The sequence below is a fragment of the Grus americana genome, chromosome 11 (genome assembly GCF_028858705.1).
Source record: "Grus americana isolate bGruAme1 chromosome 11, bGruAme1.mat, whole genome shotgun sequence".
Lineage (NCBI taxonomy): Eukaryota > Metazoa > Chordata > Aves > Gruiformes > Gruidae > Grus > Grus americana.
The window spans coordinates 18,351,849-18,364,586 of NC_072862.1; the positions used below are offsets into that span (position 1 = coordinate 18,351,849).

General features: G+C 39.2%; 1 protein-coding gene across 4 annotated transcripts in view; it reads left to right on the forward strand.

Annotated features, from left to right (window-relative positions):
* Positions 1-12,738, forward strand: part of PRKCD (protein kinase C delta) — a 64,952-nt gene that overhangs the window by 3,007 nt on the left and 49,207 nt on the right. Inside the window, exon 1 of one of the 4 annotated variants that reach the window (XM_054838868.1) lies at positions 519-635. The exons of the other annotated variants lie outside the window; for them this stretch is intronic. The gene's annotated coding sequence lies outside the window, so the exon portion shown is untranslated. Of the gene's footprint in view, positions 1-518; positions 636-12,738 lie in introns of those variants that run through there. 4 annotated transcript variants of the gene reach the window in all.

A 12,738-nucleotide genomic window follows, 5' to 3' on the forward strand; every position in this document is an offset into this window, starting at 1 on the left:
AAATTAGCCATCCATCCTTGTTTCCGTTTGAAGGACTTTGCTGTCACCCTGCCTCTGTGCAGAGGAGCAAATCCTCTGCCCTGTGGATGTGTTGCCCATCTGTAGCTGGAGCTCAGCTCTGGCTGCTGCTCCCAAAAAGAGGAGCCCCTTCACTACCTCTTGCTCTGCAGCTGCGCTGCAGCTGGGACTGTAGCGTGTGTGGATGTATCAAAGTTCACTTCAGTCAAAGTAATTACAGTGAAGCTGCAGTGGCACAAGCTCCAGTGTGGACTGTACGGTGTAAATACTTTACAGGTGTTGGCCAGCACTGAGGTGTGTGCCTGCATTGGGTTCATTGACACAGGTATTTAGGTTCTCTAAGCTAACTCAGGTGTGTCTCTTCATGCTGCGGTCCAAATGTGTTATGTGCCTGTAGTCCACCATCCCTTTCATTACATTTATGAAGTATATACTTAACCTACTGTAAAAATAATGGGGGAGGGGGGGGAAGGATTGGGCTAGGGATTGAAATGTTTCTTGCAGATGAGTCAGAGCTGAATGTGAAAGATGACAAGGAGGGATTTACCAGTGGAGTCTGGGGGCTGGCTGACTTAATTAGGAACCGAAATCCTGTTAATCATCCACTGCTGAGAAAGGTAATGTGATTTATATTTCTTTTACTCTAGAATTATCCTTGCATGAAATGCAGCTTCTCCATCCTGGTTTTCAGGTTCTGTCCAAAAGTCGCCTAAAAACCACCAAAACAGTTTGCGTTCTAGTAGGATTTTTAACTGTTTTCCTTGCTCTGTGACAAAACTTGTCATCTTTGTCTGAATCTTCCTTTACCTGCATAATCTGAGTGTAGAATTTGGTTCTGTAGAGCTCTATGTGGAGCCAAAGGACAATGAGCAGGAATAGGGAAAGGGGGAAAATTACCTGTCTCCAGAGCTATTTGGGTAGGATATTAAAAGTAATCTACATCTGCTTGACTGTGCTTTGCAAAGATGCAATTAACAGAGATGAGCCTGGGAGAGCTCTTTACAGCCTTGGTAAAATAATACTGAACTGGCTTGTGTTATGTTCTCATTTAAAAGGCAGTTATTTCTACCTGTAAGATTTTTTTCTTAAAGAGGCTACCCTGTTAGCTTTTTATGACATTTGAGTATTTTTGCAAAGGTCTGCTCTGTAGGAAGTGGCGTGCTGCCTCTAGCTTTATAGGGCCACCTAGATTATACATACTGCCTTTATGACTGTAAACTGCACCAGTGTGCTGCTCCTGTTACCAGAGACACCAGAAAAGGTAGAGAAAGAGATCTGGCACAGGAGTACCAGGAACATCACTAATCTGTCCTTGGCAGGAGTGGTGTGAGATTTATTTCTGGGCTGACCTAGACCAGACTCTGTTACTAGAAGTAACACTGATACAGAGAACGGAAATCTGATGTGTATATCTGTGTGTTTCAGATTATTTTTTTTTTAATGAAAATTTATGCAAGTGGAACATTGTGTCTACCTTTCAGTGACAGAAAGGTGCCCTGACATCCATGAAGTAAGCTGTGTCTTGAACCTATTAAATTAGCTGTTGCTGTTTTCTGATTGACAATAGATTTGACAGTTTCTGACTAAAATGTGGAAGTGATGTGGTACAGATGTATATCAATAGCTGCAGATCAAAGAGGGAGGCCATAAAATCAATTCTTTAAAAATATTTCTCAGGCTAAGAAAGTTCATAAAACTGCAGAATACTTTTTATGGTATCCTCTTACTGAAATTTATGTGTTTCCTAATAATTTATTTGCCATTGAGTACAATGCTCTATCTGGAAGTTTATTTAAGGATACTTAAGTATAGTTGGTACTGATATGATAATAATCATGATTCATGAAGTCTTGGAGTGAACATCTCAGATAGCTTCATGAAACTGATGCACACTAAGCTTTTAAACCTTGTATGATACTTGCTTGACAGCTAAGGGAGGAGGGTATGTACTTGCCATCTCCTCCCATTTGATCAGCCAACCATCAAATTTATCAAAAAAATAAAAAGCAGCACCTCTCTGTATGCCCCGTAACAGGAGTATTTGGAATTCCAAGGTCCTACCTGCTTTTGAGAACAAAACACATCTGCAACATATATTTATATCCTGCTATTCCCAATACTTTTCCTTAGAACTGTGAGCAAACTGTGGTCTTGTTTGGTTGAAGTGTAACCAAAGGGTTTCACTTTTTACCCATCCGTAGTGAAAGTGGAGTTGGGATAGCTCCTAGGAGACTGGTTAATAGGTCAAGGTATCATTGCGCTAGGCATTGTACGTGTCTGTAGCAAAGAGACCCTACTAAAACAAGCTTAGTAAGGGTGCCCCTCTTTTCTGAGGAGGTGCATGTGGGCTGAAGTCCTTTCTACCTCACTGGGCTCAGAGGAGTTGTCTGAATTAGCATCCTGTTTCTCGTCTCCTGGATGGCTGAAAGCCTCTAAAATGGGATGTATGTCTGTGCATAAGTGGTTTTGATTTGCATTATGTTTAGTCTTTTGCAGTTTCATAAATTATTTAAGTATGTATAGACTTAGTTTAATCCTGGCTACCTGCTATAAATACAGCGTATCTTGAAACATATGCAGTAAATCATGAGTCCCAGCTTTGTTCGCCATCCCATGAAGTCATTCATGCTACTGATTTGGAGCTGAAAGCCTAGACCTGTGTTGGTTTAGCCTAGTTGTTTGTTGTGGGACAAATTTGTGATGATGAGATGACAAAGAGAGAAAACTGCATGGTTTTTTAGCACTCAAGTGTCAAGTTACTTTTTGAGTGTTCAAATTTTTTTCTTCCCCATCAATGCCTATTTATTAGCAATCTCATAAAATCCTTGTTTATATATTTGATTCTTTATCATATTCTCTTGTTTCTTGAGTTTAAGCTTTGCCATGGTTTTTCTGCCTAAGGAACTCATGAAATCTGAGTGTTTAGTCAGTACTACTTTGTTCCTCATCATACCAATGATACCTAATTTACTTAAGTGCATCAAATCTATCAGTAGTCAATATGACAAACAGTAAAAGGGAACATGGATTTTTGGTAGCAATACCAGATTTGTCTTTCTGATAGTAAAACTTTTTTTTTTAAACTTATACCCTTTTTTTTTTTTTAGATGAACATGTAGATAGACACTTGAAAAGATGATCAAAAATGTCTAGCAGCCAAACTCAAGGTTAAGCTTGGCTTCTGTAGTCTGCCTTTTTCTGGGAAATTCCCCAGTGAGTACAAAGGCAGTGTAGCTAAGCTATTGCTAACACATTGTTCGATGGCTGAACTATGCTTTTCTAGGAGGAGAATGTATTTGATTCTTGTTTGAACAAAAGAGAAATCTCGTATTTCTTAAAAGAAACAGTCCCTCCTTTTTGAAAAGCCCTCTGCATGAGAATTTGGTAGGAAGATACAGTCCAGCCAGTAGCAAGTAGGGCCCATTATATGCTCTTAACTTGTATTTTCAAGGAAAATTAAGATGAATAGACATAGTGCAATAACTTTGAAAGACTGTCTTGTTTGAAATATGACACTGACTGCCTGTACATTTTATCTCAAGATTTTTATGATAAATTTTGTAGTGCCTCCAGGTGACTGCATTTTGCTGGCATGACTATGTAACCAAAATGAGTATTTTGTACCTTACTGATTTTGTTAGTGCCTGTTGAACTGGACAAAATACTTCACTTGCTAAAGAATACAATCGTGTGTCAGAATATTTTACTGGAAAACTCTTGTGAAAGTAAGATTTATTCTTGCTTATTTTAAAAAATGTATTTAATGTATATTCCTGTAAGAGAGAGCACAGATGGCTGACTTACATCAAGTAGGTGCTGCCAGAATCTTTCATTTTGATAACGAACTCTGTTCCTTTTATAGATTAAATAAAAAACTGGATCTGAAACCCTCAGTCATACAAGTATCTCTGCATGTGAAGGAGTAGATTTGATTATAGATGCTTTCAGTATTGATAGATCTCTGCTTCTGGGTTTTTTAAAGAAACTTATTTTTTTTAGTAGCCTGGTTCTTGCACTCACTGAGCGATGATGATTACATTTCTTCACGTCCAGTGTGCTGGTCTGTTAATGCTGCATTTGTGCTGAGCTGTGAATTGCTCAACAAGAGTTTAGCTGCTTCCTTATGTGTTTGTTGGCCAATGACCATGGCCTTCACTGAACTCAAATATTCTTACTAATGACTTGGGGATGCCGATTACCAAATATCCAGAGCAGATTTGTCTGTCAGGGAATCATGTGAGCTCTCTCATATTACATTTGCTTGTGTTCTTCGATAACTGACAGGAGCTGACATGATTTCTGTTTGACAAGTTCATCTAAGAAGCAGCATCCCAGGGGCAAGAGTTTATTAATATGGACCTAAACTCTTCCAGGTAACTTAAGAGCTAAAATGCATCCAGTTTTGCTTTGACCTGAATGCAGTGAGACATTGCACTTGAACATGTCTTCTCCTGTTGTCTCAGGTAAAAAGGAGACTCCAGCATCCCCAGTTACCTAGTTCCTTCAAACCTAGCGCAAGGGTTAGAGAAGGAGTGGTAAAACCAGGGGTCAGTAGACAGCACTTGTGTCCTGCCTAGAAAAAATCCTGTCGGGGAACTAGAGAGCAGGAAGATACAGCTCGAAGCAGTATTACAACTTTGGCAGGTATCTTGGCCCTGACTCTGCCCTGTGAAAGAAGCATCTCTTATTGTGCAAGTCCAGTGAAGTTGTTCTACTGTGGGACTGACGTGGTTTAGCCCCAGCCGGCAGCTGAGCACCACGCAGCCGCTCGCTCACCCCTCCCACGGCGGGACTGGGAGGAGAACGGAAAAACAAAGGCAAAGCCTCGTCTGTTGGGGTAAGGACAGTTTACTGTGATGGCAAGGGAGAGGGAAACAATCTACAACAGTACTGATAACAGATATTCACAATGGCTGATAACAGAAAGCAATTTACTGATCCCATGACAGCCTGTCCAGGAGCCACGCTGAACCCACCCCTGCCCGACTAGCCCCCTTTTATGGTGAGCATGATATGCAGTAGCCCCCTGGCCAGTCTGGCTCACCTGTCGTGGCTCCTTGTGAAAATTAACTCTATCCTAGCCAGAACCAGGACAGGGATTCCTCACCTTCACAACAGCAGAAGAGAAATTTCATGAGGGGATATTGCCAGATGTTTTTTCCTGGTAGATTTTTTTTCTACAGGCCTTTTTGAAGAAACGTGATTTGGACCAAAAGATTTATAGGGCTGTCTGTTAATCCCCAGCTTATTGTATTAGGCTTGTATTAGGTTCTTAGGCTTTTTTTTTCCTTTCCTCCAGTTTCCTTAGACCCTTACAGCGAGAGAATCTGCAATCAATTTATACCTCTCCGCTCATCCACAATTGCTGAGTAGCTATTCTGTTGGCAAAACTTGCTTCATCGCATATACACTTGAGAATATCTTTAATATGGAAGGTTCTCTGGAATCTAATTCACCCCATTTATTTGGTCTCATTTTTATAGAGGTTGGGGTTTTTTTCTCCAGGAAGTGAGGGCATGTCTGTATCATTCAGGTTTGCTTGCCCAAAGGTCTCAGCTGTGATTGCTGACTTCCCTGGCTGAGCCATCACAACCTCAGTGCAGGTTCACCAGAACTGTTAAGTCTCCAAGACAGTCTGTTCCAGTTAAGGGTGAGTTTTGTTTCATTTGTGCAACAGGCTGTTGTACTGCTGTCATTGCATCCAACATGCATGCTTTTGCATGCAAATACCTCGTATTGCTATCCTAGGTAAGCACTTTTGGTGTAAGTATATGTCTATTTTACCTAAAGTTCGAAAAAGTTTCATCTGAAGTGGATGATAATGCTCTGTTGCAGCCTATACTGTTTTTTCAACAAGGCTTTCCACGTTGCTCTATTACTTAAATTACTGGATCTGCACCACAGGCACCCGTGTGTCCATTGAAGGGAATACGGGGGTTGCCAATGAGGGATAGCTGGAATGCCAAAGCTGCAATTTAGGCACGGAAGTTGATGGATTACTATTGTAAGACGAGCAAGTGGGAGAGGGAGCAGCAATATGAGTATAGAGATAGACCTGGAGTGCAGCAGGAGCAGCACGGCACAGAGCAATAACTGTCAGGCTGTGCAATGCTGCTCATCCTTGTGCCACGTTTGTCAGAGGGGTGCTGCCAGCCCTGTTACTCTCACTTCATCCCCACAAACTCCAGCTCCTCTCCAAAACTTTTGCAATGCAATCCAAATGCCCACTGGCCAGGGCTGGGCCAGGGAAAGGAAGTGGAGCTCTGGTTTGTTGCTGAATTCTGTTTTCTGTTTCAATTTAATTTGCAAGCTTGCTTATTTCTAGCACTGCCACTAAGATTTTCAAGGCCATCCCAGAGTTTTAATATAATCTGTACTAGTATCTGTCAGATTGGTTTTCTGACCTATTTAGGGTATTGCAATTTGGAATTAATGTTGCTTTCCTTTTCCAGTGGGTGGCAGTTGAAGCAAAGATAAATGTTTACTTGCTTGGAAGTTTATATAGATATGTATTTAAGGAATGGGAAGAGAAGCCACAATAGGCCAGATCTTTATTGTCTCTCCTTACGTTGAGCTCTGTTCTTTTTTTATTGCGTCTCCTAGCTGGAAGAAAGGGCAAATCAAAGGACCTCTTGTGACCAAAAATCCGCTTATAGTTTCAATCTCCTCTACTTTTTGTGTGTTGTTCTGTTGCTTGTTTCCTTATTCTCTTACCAGTTAATAATGGTGAGCCCAATCTTTCCGTCACTAGAGCTTTGCATTGTGTAAGCCTAATTTCAAAACTCTGAAGCAGGGAGCTGCTAATTTATAGCAATGTGTTCAGCTTCAGATCTGTATTTTGATTTTCAATGTACCATGTAGGAGTATTCCTTTCTCCTTTTGAAAAGCAAATCTAGACAAGAAGTTTTCAATACTGATTCTTAGAAATTTAATATATATTATAACCCTAACATTATTTCCTTGAAGGGCCAAATTTTGACTGAAAAGTACTTTCATGCACATTTCTTGTGTGGAGTTAGTGTATGTCTTATTCACAGCTGAGTTTCAAGTATATATTATTAAAATATCATACTGGATTCCAATTACTGCTTGCCTAAAGTACACATTAGTGCATTTAGTGAATATATAAGTAAAAAATAAGTGAAGTATATATTTATGAGAATACAAATATATTTTTAATGTATAAATTACTGCATTTCTAAATGTAGTACAGATCAGGTTAAATCTATTTTTTAAAATTGTAAGAAGTATGTATATCAGTGCTGAAACCAGAAATTGAGTTGAGAATTGTTCTTGCATCATGGAGTGCAATTCGACGTACTTTAAGAAGAACTAAATTTCACTTTTTTTTCGCCCCTTTCTTTCCAAGCTGTTAAAACAATGATAGGGCTTTTCCAGCCCTTTCCAGTGCTTTACATTGTGGGTAAATACTTAATGCTGCATAAAAAGCTGAAGTCTTTTATTTTAATGATTTTTTCTTTTTCTAGGGATGAACTAGCAGTTCATCTTCTATAATATGTGATTATAGCTAACTCACCAATTAATCCCCATCTTCTCTCTGAAGAAGATGAGGTCTTAGGTATTTAATGTAGCTAGGGCAAAATATATTTTGTTAAATTGGATAACATTATTATAAATGTATTTCAGCAGCTTTGCTGTGTCCAAATTGAGTCAGCTTATCATAGCTAAGCCTTGTCTAAGCATATGTGGCGTTCCACTTTAAATCTGTTCTTATGTTGATGCAGTTAAATACAAAAGCTTATTCAAACGCAGTCATTCTGAACACTTATAAACTGGTTTGCCACTTGGTGTGGATACCGGTTCTGCTGCTGCTGTTAGAGCAAAGTTCAACTTGGTTGATAGATGAAACTTGTAAAATGATTTAGGACTCTAAATGGAAAAAAATCCAGGAAGAAACCTTTCTACCCCTTCCAGCCACATGAAATAGATGATGAGAAATTAATGACCAGAGCAGCAAGGAGATGAGCTTGGTCTGGTTGATAACAAAACCGATTTTACTTATCAGCAGTATTCTTTGGCTGTAATGACCAAAAATGGAAATCTTTTTTTAAGCTAAAATACTATGAAAGCAATGACATAGCACATAATCAGTTTTGTTGGAGACACAGTCAAACAGAAAATGACTTTTTTCTTTTTCCTTTTTGTTATAAGACTTTATAATAACATCTGTGATGACTGTAATGCTGTAATGTAAGTCAGTCAGTAGAAAAAAAAAATTTAATTTCAGTTCCTTTAATTTAATTGTCAGTTTAATTTAATTGTCAATTACTGGATTGTCATTTGCTGGAAAAATTGCTGTACACCTCTATAGATGGTGAGGAAAAGGCTCTGAGTTCTTTTAAAACATTTTGATACACACACAAGTAGTGATGGTATGCTTGAATTCTTGATTTTTTTTACTTTCTTGAAGACTTCATCCCATTGGCAAACAAATCTTATTGTGGGGGCTATGGAAAGATTTTTGCATTATTTCTAGTCTAGAGAAAAAAGTTATGGTTTTGGTCTTTTTTTTTTTTCTTTTCTTCCCCCACCCCCATAAATCTGGTTTTCTTACTACATCTACTTCATGCTGCTTTCCAGTGAGTAACCTGATCCTAATACTAAAAAAATTTTTGAGTGAGTCTCAACGGAGGGATGTTTTCTTTGTTTGCTTTAAACAAGCCATGAGAGTTCTACAGCTCTGTTTTGAATTAACAGCTCTCCAAGCCAGGCTGTACGCTTAACGCTTCTCAGGCACTGTGGCGAGGCACTAGTATGAGCATTCAAATACTTCAAAGGAAAGACAGCTATATCTAGAGGTTTTATCTTCTTAAAATGACAAAAAAAGATACCAGACTCATGTAATTGAAAACATTTGCTGTGGGCAAGGTGTCCCAGGCAGACCAAAATGGAGGAATATATTCTTGTTCTGCTGCACTTAGTTTTGCTTTAGTTACTAAGAGCACCCTGCTGCATAGTAAGTACGAGTTAAAGACAACTTAAAAATATGCCTGTTTGTGTCTTTGTGCTTTTGGTATTATTTTTGTGGTCCTTTAGCTCTTATTTGGAGTTCCAGTTGCAGTAAGTAAATGAAGAAGAGAGGACTTACGGTCTTCTGCTCAGGGTCTTACTTTCGAAAGTACGCTTAATACCCCTACTGAATTGCTTAACCATTAAATCTCACAAAGTAATTTATTAGGAAATTTGCAAAGCTTTGTAGTACATCAGTTTCTATACTTTGTAAGTCTTTTAAAGCCTGTGTATAAATACCATAGCATAGCTCTGTCTACCATCTGTGCTCAATGCATGAAGCAATGGAGTGAAGTGAGGGGGGAATGATTGGAGCTGGATGTGGGACTCTGAAGAGATATGACAGCAAGAGCACTTTTATACTAGATAGCAGAATTGATCTGCTTCTGCTTGTCCCCTAATGCATTGTGTAGTTTGCGTAAATTGCTTGCTTGTTGCTTGCCCAGAACAACATGGGTAATGCATCATGTTTTCTTCAGTTGTTTGCTTGTTTTTCCTATTGCAATTGTGGGTGCCTGGTTGGGGGACTCCCTGTAGGCTGTCATCTTACGTGCTTTGCTGCCATCCCCATCTCGTGCAGTGCAAATGCTGAGCCTTCTGGCAGGGTTACTTCCCTTAGATCTCATCCATCATTGTAAGGCCGACCACGCTGAGATCAGCTGTGTGTGCTGCAAAGCAACACTCGCTTCTAGCTTTGCACAGCCTGAGCCCTTCTTTGTCAGAAACTGGAGAAATTTCCATGTAATTGACAGTGTACAATATTGCATCAAGGCTGGAACAAAGGTGAGGTAAATGTTTCTGCCAACATCTTGGGGAAAAGCAAATAGTTGTGAGACTTTATGAGTTTTCTTATGCATTCTTTGGGACTTTATGATGTATTATAAAGTTTCTGAGAGATTTTTTTTTTCCCTTGGAAGTTGGATCTTACACGATTTTCACATCTCTTGTGCCCCTGCAGGTATGTTAATAAGATGGGGAGAAAATGAGTGAAGTAACCGAGAGAGGGTTTTGTGATCTTGGAAAAGAAGCTGGAAAAGCTTTTTTAGGTCATTTCATCTTTTCACAGACTCTAGTTAAACTCTTGCTCAGTATTGTTTGAAGCTGTGTTCTGATACTGACGGCTTCTCTCTGGAAGCAATTGCAGAAGACCAGAATAGCAACATCTTATCATCCTCATATTTACCTGAGATTATGGTTGACTGAGACTGCAAATCTTCACACTCAACTAAACAGCATTTCTCTTTTTGAATGTTCTGAATGCTTGCTCTGATAAACTGCAAGAAAGGCATCTTCTGGTTATCAGTGAGCAGAACCATTTCCCGTTGAAGATGGAACATATTAACAGGGAAGGTGGAAACTATAGGGAATCCCCGGATTGTGTTTGGTGCAGCTGCAAGTTGGAGTCACAAGTTGTAAATCAAAGATGGGAGATGTAAGCCTGTCCTCTCAGCCTCTGAGTCTTTATATGCAATGCAATGATTTCAGTTGATGCAGCATTTTTTCTTAGACTTTTCTCAATATTCCCATGCTATATAGAACTAGCACTCTTGTAATTTGTGTTCATCTTGAGTTGGGTAGCTGGAGGTGGAGGAGGTTGGCTGAAGAACCTTTGTACTATGTGTCCATTAGTTGCATCTCTCTACAAACTCAAACGGTACAATTGCTTTTTGTCTTTGCAAATGTATAGGACCATATGACATCACATGCATATGACATTCATAAATAACCTGTGGTGAAAATGTTCTTCCAGCTGAATGATAGTAACAGCTACAAGTAAGTAATAATGTCCCTAGCAAGCAACATATTAAAAGGGAGTCGGCTGGTTGCTTCTGTTCCTTTAATGTGGATCCTGGAATCCAGAGGCTGGTTGACTCTGACTATGCGCTTGATACACGTATTTCTAAGCTGGTTCCCACATCATTTTTGTGTTGTAGATGTCCAAGTTGTGCATTGGCCTTTTGGAGCACAGTGCTAGTGCTCTGGGCATGCTCTGAGTTTTCAGGTGCTGCTAAATACTAAAAAAAACCAAAAAAATAAAAATGTAAGCTTTAACTTTGAAACAGTTTTTAAAGCTGTTTGGTTGTGTGTTCCAACTGTGCAAATCAAAACACTGCATTCTTTATAGGTCAGTAGAAAGGGCTGAACCGGTAGCAGTGATGTGACCGGCATGTTACTTAAGGGATCTCGCAGCAGCATAAAGGGGTTTGCAGCTGCACCGATGAGAGATGTTGAGGGGCCCGAGAGGGGATCGCAAATGAACTTTATCCTGTGAGCTACATCCAGTGCTGACAGTGCTAGAAGTAACCCAGCAGGGAAAGCAAAATGCTGTTTTACTTCATTGCACAACCAAGAGCCAGAAACCTCTGCCCTTCACTCTGCCCAGAGCCTTTTCCTATTTCAAAGGCAACAAGGTTTATCAGTTGCTGTTAGACTTTGGTTTGCCTATACATACTCAAATACTGTCCAGCCCATCATATCAGGAAGGAATGAGATAGTGACTTGCATTACTTGGGCTCACCAGACTTTGAACGATATTTGAGTACAAACAGATTGAAAGCATTTAATCCATTTTTTTCTGTTGCTGTAGATGCGCTCACAAAGATCTCAATATAGTCATAGTTTAGCTGGCATAGTAGCACCATCATTGACATAGAAATAAGTAAACTCTCACATTAATACTTCATTCTGCAAGCTTATGTTTCAAGAATGAATTTTCCCTTACTTTAGCCAGGCAGCCTATTTGATTTAAATGTTATTGACGGCAATATTTTTTCCTTCTTCTACAATTGTTTTAACCAGTACCATTGCACCTGTTAAGGGATGTGTGTCCCTGCCCTCTTCCTTCACCTCCACTCCCCCCCCCGCCCCGAAATAAAAGCCTTTGTTGTTAAAGTCTGAAAATAGCAAAACAAAATTTTGATATTGCTTTAAGCAAGATAAATTAATTTGACACTTCAGATTCTGTACTTTAAAGCACATTTTCACATGACATTATTAAGAGAGCATATTTCACAGAATTGTTTTAAACTCATCTTTTACTTTTATACTATGTATTCCTATGCTCCACTTCCTTATCCTATGCCTTTTATTTCTGTGCTTTGCTGAAAAGCCAACTGCAGTTTGATACTTCTGTCTTTAAAAGACTTTTTTTTTTACAAAGAAGGTCTGCGGTGAAACCTTTTAAATCACAAAACTCTGAAAAGCTTTGTTTTTCTGTTGTCTAGCTCACTTTCTTCCTTGACCTTTGGTTTCTGTGATACATAGGATATATCAGTAGCAAACAGTCAAAAACTGATATTAAGAAACTTCACTGGTTTACTTTGATTCTCTCTCTTATTTTATTCCTTCCAGAGACTGATGGCAATTTGCTTGTGCTCCTAGGAAACTTAACATTTCCACAGGGTCCAGTGTTAAAACAAATAACCAATTCCAACGGTAATACTAGCAGGAAGCAGTATACTGCAACTTAATGAATTTCTGAGTCATCTTTCCTTAATTTGTTACATGGAAGCTGCTGGTTTTACAGGTGTCCCAATTTTGGAGAAAAATTGACGGTCTCTGATAATGTGTACAACTTTAGTATCTAGTTTAGAAATGAATGGTAAACCTCCAGAGGAAAAAATGTGATGTGGTAAAATGCATTTTGTCCAAAATTAAGTCTCTCAGCCATCCTAAAAGAATGGGAGTGTT